General features: G+C 36.8%; 1 long non-coding RNA gene across 1 annotated transcript; it reads right to left on the minus strand.

Moving 5' to 3' along the window:
* Positions 1–7,304: 7,304 nt before the first annotated feature.
* Positions 7,305–8,650, minus strand: LOC143881837 (uncharacterized). Its single transcript, XR_013252028.1, has 3 exons — positions 8,231–8,650; positions 8,090–8,137; positions 7,305–7,543 (listed from the first exon to the last, which is right to left on the minus strand). It is a non-coding gene; the product is annotated as an uncharacterized LOC143881837 (long non-coding RNA).
* Between the last annotated feature and the right edge of the window lie 1,293 nt (positions 8,651–9,943).

Consider the following 9,943-nt stretch of genomic DNA (forward strand, 5'->3'; position numbering starts at 1 on the left):
TAGAGACTATGTTTCTAGGAGAGTAATGTCTCCTCTCGAACCGAGCCATTAGGAAGTCCCGGTTGCTTTGAATCAACCATCATCTTCCCTATTCTTCCTTTTTATTTTGTTTATTTGTGTTACGGCCGATTAGGCACGTAAAACTTGGTGTCAGAGCAGTCGGTCCTGCGCCATGGCTCCATTCCGCGAGATTTTGGATTCCGTGTATGAAGATTTTCAAAAGCTCAAAGCGTCCTTTTTCGAAAAGGATAGAAGAGCAACGGTGATTTAAAGAAGGCTTGGACAAAATCAGCATATTAATCGAGGAAATGTGCAAAGACGAAGAAGAAAAGAATCTTGAAAATGTTGTTGTTCGAGCAGATGACGTCAAGGATGGGCTAGTTGAACACATTGCCGAAAAGCATATTGAGTTTGTTCAACTATTCCATCCTTCTTTAATTGTGATGGGGCTCATTGAAAAATCATATTCCTTTCCAACCTCAATCACAATTGATTTTGAAGGCGGGGTTTGAATGATCACGACCACCATTTTTGAAGATCATGAAAAGCCAATATTTTTCAACAAAACTATGCCCTATTGGGACCCCGGTAGATTGAAGTATTTTCTCCAGTAAGGAATTCAACCTTGAGGAAAAAGGTTGTTTCAAGGGGGAAGGAATGATGCGTGCCGAATCTAGATTCTCCAAAAAACGGATGGAAAATCTTCCCCAAATAAATCTCCTAAGTTTTAGGCTTTTAAATATTTTATTTGAGTTATTTAAAGTTGTAGTTGTTACTAGGAATCGTGGCTGATATTACTTTTCCTTATTTTTCTCATTGTTTCCTATCTTTTGGGTTATGCTATTATCCATGTAACTGCAAACGTGGGTTGTAGTTGCTCTATTTAAAGGGCATGTTTATCATTAATAAAGGTGAAGAGAATTTACAGCAAAATAGAGAGTATGTTTCTAGGAGAGTAATGGCTCCTCTCAAACCGGGCCATTAGGAGGTCCCGGTTGCCTCGAATCAACCGTCATCTTCCCTAGTCTTCATTTTTATTTTGTTTATTTGTGTTACGGCCGATTAGGCACGTAACACACACAGGCTCACTTTTCAACAGATTTTGTCTTATTCATTAGGTGGTTGCTCTCTCATGCACAAACCGGCTTGCGAAAATGTCTTTTGAGATGGTTCCTATCAAATACCTTTAGGCCACGTTTGGATACCCACAAGATTTAGATTTGGATTTATTTGATATTTTGAACTGGATCAGATCCTTAGATTTCCAAATCAACTACAACAGTGCAAAAAATTCCGATTTTCAAATCTGTTTTGCGAGACAATATTTGGAAATCAATATTTGTGGCAACTTCCTTCACCGTCGCTGCTCCTCGAGGTTGCTCCGGCAGCAGCGAGATATCCCTCCCTCCTTCCCTCTCTCTCTCTATCTCTCTCTCTTAAAACATGATCATGACGATGATTGATGTATTTTGTATCCAAAACTCAAATTCAAATCAAAATACAAATGCATGAGGTATCCAAACGGGCCCTTATAGTTATATCCCTCTAAATAAGACATAACAATATCATTTTTCTCATAATCATTTCATTTTTTCTCTAAATCATGGAAACAAAAATAATTTTCTAAAAATGTTTTTGCCCGAGAAATATTTTTCTAGAAATCTCCTATTTGGTTTGCACGAATTATTGGAAAAGAAAAACTTTTAAAAATTTATTGCTTTCCCATCTCCTGATTACAACTGAGAAAACTGACATAAACAAACAGTTCAAGGCTTTTCTTTTCTTTTCTTTTTTTCCTTTTTTTCTAAGAGGGACCTTCAATTTATAATGATATATATTATTGGCAGATTTGTATCTCTCCATTTTTTGTCCTCCACAAATGGAGGGGTTAGGATGATCCTATGGAGCTGATTTTTGGTACACCCCCCATCTATGTAAGGGACTTTCAAATGAATGGTTTGGATCATCCTAACAGAGTGGGCCCCCATGTGATTGGGCAAGCTAGCTCACCATAAGTTTGGTGAGCTTAACAGTTTCCTCATATATATATATATTCGTATTTAATTTAATATGAACGTGATAAGGATTACAAGGAAGTTGCAGAGTTACATAAATGAGAACTATAGAAATCATGTAAACAAGAAAGCCATCCCAGTTTTGATCTTTTTGATAACCCTCTCATGACCAAAAGCAAAAGTTCGAGAAATCGCGCCCCTGGTCTTGTGAGAAGCTCATATGGACATTTGCTTGTACTCATGGCTTGATTTGTCTACCTTAAGATCCATGCCATCATCTTGTTTAGACAAGGTCTCTTGTTAAGAAGGGAGTTCCATTCAATAGAATACCTATTCTAATTTCATGACTTATTTTTGTTAAAATTCAGTGCATTTTATATTTGAAGAAACCTTAGCAGCAATTCTCTACAATGGTGGAGGCGGTGTGCTTTTGAGGAATATGGAGATACACTCTCGTTATGCATGTTGGTGATTTTTATCATCGAGTTAAATGCATGCCTTGTTTAATTTGATTTTCTGATATGTAGTAATCGCCATTCTATGCATTAAACTATTTATTCATATGGTTCCCATTCGAAAAGAAAGAAAGAAAAAGAAATGTTTATTCATGGGACTCCAATTTGTTTACGAATCTTGGTTACTTAGGAGTATTAGCCTATGCATGATATGATTTGTGTGGATAAAGCCACCATATTGCTATCACGTACTAACACGTGAATGGGATTAGTGCCTCACTAGTAGAATGTCCTCGATATGTATCAAGTTGTTTGTTGTTTCTCAAGTGTTCTTGCTTGGTTGCTCTTTTAATTTATATTCAATACAAATACGGGCATGAAGATCCAGTTCATAGTAGTATTATTATGTCTTAGTCTCTTCCGATAATACACGCTCGGTGTTGTTGACTCCTTGATGAAATATCATCGTAATCTAAGAGGGAGGTTGGCTGCAGATGGTAACCAAGATTTATGGTAGGGGAAGAGGTAAGGGGATGATATCAATAGTAAGAACAAGGTCCTTGTTGGGAGATGGTGAAGAATCAAAATAGTAGAAGAATGGGCTAGCAATGGGATCAGTGTTGGTTAAGTGAGTGTGCTTTGTATTGCTCATTGCTTGCATGTTTTAGTGCAATATCTCATTGCTACTCCAACATAAAGATATGGACTCTTCAAATTTCTCATGGCATCATTTTTATTAGATTGGGTATAGTTGGCAAACTTCCAAATTTCTATGTTCTTTTGCAAGTTGTGACTATCTTGATTTAAAGGAGTGCTCGTTGACATATGCTGTGTTTTGCCAAGGAATGAGGGCATGGTTTTAAATTTCCACCGAAACCAAGACGAAACAATCCAAATATTTCCTTCATCCCCACTGAAATACATACTGAAACTTGGAAGTGTATTAATGGATACATCGTCCCAGGATGTGTTATATAATTATATTTATATGAATTGCTTGTGATGTCTAATGTACGTAATATCTATAAATATTATATGACTTAACTGTGAAATGTGATATGCATTGAGTTATAATTATATTTATATGAATTGCTTGTGAAGTCTAATATACGTAATATTTATAAATATTTTTTTTTTTGCATGCTAAAATATCTATAAATATTATTTGGCTTAACTGTGAAATGTGATATGCATTGAATTATCATGCATGTGCGACGGCATGTGTCACTAGGTGTTTGATGTTGTTAAACCATTATGAGTGTTTTCTTTATGGGTTTAAGTGTGTAGTTGTGCTTATTCTACACATCAAGAAGCTTCATATTAAATGTCCATCATTGACATATGATTTTGTAAGTTTCCGTGATTTTACAGGATTTCCACCAAAATTCTTATCCTAAAATGACATGTTTTCATTTCCGTTATGACCGAAACCAAAACCTGAAACCTTGAATGAGGGGAACTGCTTATAGGTGTTGCTACTTTACAAACAAAAAAATAATAATATATATATATATATATATATATATATATATATATATATATATATATATATATATATATATATATGTATTGGCCTAAGCAGACTCATTCAATGACTTGATGTTATTTCTGCTATATGCTATGCTCTCAACCATGCTTTTTAGGTTCTAAAACAGTGGCATGTGGTCGGTCTTTAATTATTTTGATAGGCGAAAAACTTTGCTAAGATAAAAATAGGTACAACAAAGGTCAAAGAACAAATTTTCAGAAAAAAAAAAGAAGGTCAAAGAACACCTGAAGTACAACAAAATCCGGGATACCATTCTTTAAGGAAAATGAAATTGATCATAAAGTTACCATAGAATGAGACTAAAAAGCTTCTCTTTTTGGCCATCTTTTTGAAATTGAATGGAAGAAAAATCTTTTTTTTTTGCCTTGATTGGTTCTGTTAAATCCGCTTGAACAGTAGAACCAGCTGGTCCTGTCCTTACCTAATCTTTTCTTTGTACAGGTTTCTTCTTATTTGTTGGGAAAGAATGCTTTTTGTGTTTTCTTATTCAAATATGAGCAATTTCTACTTTCTAGCTGATGGTGGCTAACTATTTTGGATATGCTTTCTGGTAACTAGCTTTAGTTGTCTTTTATATATCAGTTCCCTCATCCTGCTAAATAAATTTCTATCTCATTTCCAGTTTTGCGTATGGAGCAAGATGTCATGAAGTTCATTCGTGACCCCACACAACAGCAACTGGAGTTTCAGCAACTACCAACGTCTTATTTAAGGTTGGCAGCACACCGTATAGCCCCGCATTACTATCTGCAGTCAATGGTCATTTTGGACAACAATTCACCTGATGGGTCCGGTTCTAGAATTGTTGTTCGCAAAACTTCTGAATGCCGGCTTCCTTTGATTCGTCTTGCCGACATTCCTATAAATCTCCCATTTGAAGACACCAGTAACATTACTAAGGTTGCAATCAAACAAAGGCCGCAGAAGCGCTCACAAACCAATAGTGGTGCAAATACCCATTCTTCCAGAGCAAATCACTCGAAAAGTGTGGAGGAGAGGAAAGATGAATATAACAGAGCACGTGCCCGTATATTTAGTGCTAATAGTGGTGGGGGCTCTGTGGTTAAACCAGAGGGTGAATCCACTCTGCCAGATATTTTCCACCACTGCCCCTCCTTGACACCAGCAAGGGTGGAGGAGAAATCTAGTGTGGAAGGACCTGAAATTAATCTTGGTAGGGTGTCAGGTGAATCTTCTACAGTTAGCAACAGCAGATCAAGTAGAAATCGGCTAGAGAAGGAGCCCGTCGCTAGATATAGGACAAACAATAGAGTTGCCATATTTCGTGACCGTGAGGTGGACCGTAAAGATCCTGACTATGATAGGTACATTGACTCATTCTGCAGTTGATTTCATATTATTGTGCTATTTGCAAAATTTGAATATCTGCTCTCACAATCAACTGTTTTCAATACTAATATACATGGATAGTTCTGGTTTTTCTGACTAATTGACTAATTTCGATGCTAGGGACATTATATTTGTGCCGACTAACTGACCATATCTTTCGATAGCTGTTGCTTTGTCCTTTGTGAGAGCAGATATTCAAATTTCAGAATTTCGGTCGAAATATTAAATTAATATTAAAAAAAACAGTTTTTTTTTGTCAAATTTCGGCCGAAATAAATGACCGTTTCGGTTTTGGTCGATTTCGGTGCCGGTCTCCACCGATTATAAATACACTGGAGGCTGTCCCAAGTAAAAAAATAAAAAAGCACGAATATTCTACCCCTAAATAAGCACAACTATGTTTTAATAGAGGCGCTCATGTATCTTGTCTTTTAGAATTTAATTGTCACGTAAGTACCTTTTAGTTTAAAGCTCTTTAAATACTAAAGACAAGAAACATGAGGTCTTGTATCAAAACATGTTTGTGTTGAAATCATTTCCCTAATTTATTCTCCGAAAGCAGTTTTTGATATTAATATTGAAATATAAAATTAAATATTTCTCTGAGAACTTCCTCTGAGTCTACATTTATCCAGAGATGGTGGAAATATATCAGATCAAATCTAGAAAGATCTGACCGTTGGATCATTAGGGTGGTAGATTAAACAACTTAGTAGTTCTTTTATAATTATTTTTAGTTATGTTTTGAATTGAGAGAGAGAGAGAGAGACCTGTTGAGGATGAGAATCGGATTGTTGATGAAGGGTGGTGATGATCCTTCGAGGCAGAGGCCGAACATAATCCGACGCCTGAGAATTCATAGAAAGGCAGGTGAAGAGAAAGCAGATGTTAAGCAGAAGGGATATTGGCTTGGCCATTTCTCTTGGAAATGAAACAGTTGCACTAGAAATGAAGGGATGTGGAAGAGATAAGAGCTATATGTAGTAGAGTGTTAGAGACTCAAAAACTCCAAGAAGGAATTCCATGGCGTCAAGAAACATTCTTTTGTAGAGGATTCGCTCTCAACATTCTCTTCTTTGTATGCAAAACAAGTGCCTTTGAATGGCTTGGCTTCATTCGCTTTCTACACCATCGACCGACCATAGCTTAAAGGAGTTAAATCAGCAACAAAAATGCACCTCGCTTTCGATAGCTGTTGGTTTGTCCCTTGTTTATAAGCCGACATCTTGATTTGATATTTGCACCTCCCTCTCTACAGCTGGTTGTTAGTCCCTCATTTCAAAGCCGACATCGTAGAGATTAATATCACAAATTGGGTGCCTTTTTAATATGTGACGAGGAGCAGGGGGTGAATTAAGGCTAACTTTAAATGTACATGGTAATAAATTATCATAAATTGAAGGTCTCTGTCTAGATAAAAAGGCAAGAAATTTGGAAAAAATATTCTTTTCCAACCTTTCTAGAAAATTCCTGAAATTCAAACAGGTACTTTGTGACATCTCCAAGGTCTCCTTGGTGGTACAGTATGCACATTTCAATCTCTAGGGGGACTCTGTAAGCATGTTTGAGAAACACTTCACTAAACACCCTACTTAGAGTTACCCTGCCGGTGTCTTATAAATCCCTGTTTGTTTGAGATTATGAGAACCGACTGTGAGTCCAAGACTGATTATTGGACACAAATGTGAATTTAATTTTGAGTCCAACAATCAGTTATAGACTAAAATCGGTTCTGAAAATCCAAAACAAACAGGGCATAAACAGTCCAAATTTTGAGGCGGCCTTAAGTCCTGATGCCTTCAAAACACAGACACCCGTGGGTGTTAAGTGATAGAAGCGGATAATGGCAAACCTATCTCCAACCCTTCCATCAAAGGGAAGCGGGAGACCCTATTCGATCAATATTTTGGCCTATATGAATACTGCAAAGCGTGGTAGAGAACCCAGTGCCAGACTTTTTTAGCACCAAAACCAACTTAAACGAGCCATTACTGCGTTGTTACCTTCATACAAATTGCTTATTTGTTGACTAACATAAAAATTCTCCCAAAATATGAGAACAGTTGATGAACGATCTGCGAATGTTCATGTTCCGTTGAAATTTCAAAGTGGGAGCATAGTGTTCATTCTTCAGCTGGCCTTGATCCCAATACTGGAATATCTTCATACCTCTTCTGCAGTAATAACAAAAAATGAATTGATCAAAGAGGTTGATTTTTCTTGATTAAATAGCACTATCTCTAATATAATTGAGATCATTCGATGCAGATAAACGTTTATCTCTCAAGTCATAACAATGCCAGAGAACGAATGGAGAGTTTCTTACAGGTTTTATCTTCTCAAATAAGTTTTGAAAGTCAGTAGATGATGTAACAATTTATTCCAATTCTGGGACAGATAAGATCAATACTTGCAATCAAGAACACAAAACCCAAGTTATGCCGCTGAGTTACTGGTAGCAAACTGACTTAATCACCCCAAACTACTCGACCTTATGGCGGCGAAAGTCTCTCGCTAATGCTGCTGTTCCTGATTAGGAATCTTGCAATCCCTAAGGGGCCGTTTGGATACGTGGATTTTAGAATCCAGGCTTTAGTTTGAAAACAGTGTAAAAGAGGGTTCATGATCAAGATAAGCTTATACAGGCATGCCTACAACAACATGGAGATTATTTCCAAATATACACATTCAAAAAGTAAGATAAGCTTTAGATGCAATACCCCAATGTTATTGTATTCCCACAGCCTTTTCACCCCGTAGTCCACCGCCTGCATCCAAGGAAAAACCACTTCATGGATCAACTACAAATCCTCCCACACATTCTTGCACACTAAACAGATAAGAAAAGATCAAACAAGTACCAAAATAAAACATTCAAGGCATGATCTAGATGTTATTATATATTAATATTATGCAGATCTGAAATTTCAAGTTCAGGATTTAAAACTTGTAAACCCAGTTAGAATGCCTCTGCACTTGTTTAAGATGAATAATCAGCTGTAACCACCAGTCTTGGATGCCTCTGCACGTGTTTAAGATGAATCATTAGCTGTAACCACCAGTCTTGGATGTCTTCAGTAGATGCAGAGACAGAAATTTCAGATGAGGGAGACTCACGAAAGCTTCACACATTGAAGGCAGAAACTGAGTCGCATACTAAATACATCCATTATATGAAAATATTCCAAAATATATTTATGGACATCAAAATGGCAAGGAAGCTACAGGGGCATGTATAGTTCCATGTATGAGCTCCAGCAATGCTCCAAAATCAATTTGACATTTACAAAAGTCTAAGATCTTCTCAATAAAACACCTCTGGTAGGCAATACAAAGAAGGATATTCCACCTAACATTGGCGCATTGACACATCACGCAGCCGACAACATTTGTTTTAAAAATAACTTCCATAAGGCTGGACTTCACCCAAGTAAACAATTTATGAACGAAGTCATTAATAAGAATGAAGTCAATACCATGTGATGTAGAACCCTATGGGCAGAAATTTGACAGAAAATTGCTAGGTAGGGCTTTCGGCTTCTAGCTTGAGTTTGAGATCTGCTTTTGGCTTTGGAAAGTTCAAGTTAAGCGATGTCAGAAGCGGATCTCAAAGCGAGAAGCAAGCAAGCTCGCGGGACGGTGACTTTGAGAAGAGAGTGTGATAGGAAAGGATAAGTGCTAGTTGAGAGATTCAGAGGATAAGCTCAAAGAGAAAATTGGTCATGGACAAGATTTGGAGCCAGATAACAGGTTCGGTCTTGACCTTGATATGATTTAAAATTGGGGTCAATCTGGACTACTTAAGGTTACTGGTAAGCTTTTTAGGAGCTTGGAAGTACCCAGGAATTGCCAACTGGTTTACAAAATTTCAGAACAGTACCAAAACTTGTGGAGGTAACAATAAAAAAAGACATTAACGAATAAACCAATAGAGGCCAGCAAGTGGACCATATAACTAGTAGCCCCATAAGAGGATGATGCACTAGAGAGTTTGCAAATTGATATTGTTTATGATGACAATGAGGATCTATGAGCGTTAGAAGAAAATCAATTTCCGAAAATGGCCATAGATGATGTCTATGATGATGAGGAGAGTCTAGGTTCTCTAGTTTTAAAGATTATGATGGAAAAGGTGGAACATTATCGCAAAGAAGTGGAATTTGTTGGAAAGTATGTCGTAAAACAAACAAACATCATCGATGCATACTTTTTGATAAAACGTACAAGAGGTGTTTGATTATTGGGAATCAGATGTAAAACCACAAAACATTGATAATGCATCCCAATTGTCTGATGAAAAGCCAGAGAAAGGTTTCTTTTTCAGGCAAGCAATTCCTATAGGCAATAAGGTTCAAAAAAGTGAGAGGTGCATACCTACCAATCGAGAAATTTTTTTATTGTATAATACTTAAGATCATCGTTGACAAATCCATTACTTTCCAAGCGAAATTTCCTATATAGACATTCCAATGAGGAAAATGGAATTCTGGAACACAATCTATACTAGATCTTACAGCCTGTTTCAGTCGATTTTAGACATTATGAACTGTTTCTAGTGTTCTGGTTTTCTTCAA

The sequence above is a fragment of the Tasmannia lanceolata genome, unplaced genomic scaffold (genome assembly GCF_043159265.1).
Source record: "Tasmannia lanceolata isolate RefF3 unplaced genomic scaffold, GAP_Taslan_0.1 ptg000007l, whole genome shotgun sequence".
Lineage (NCBI taxonomy): Eukaryota > Viridiplantae > Streptophyta > Magnoliopsida > Canellales > Winteraceae > Tasmannia > Tasmannia lanceolata.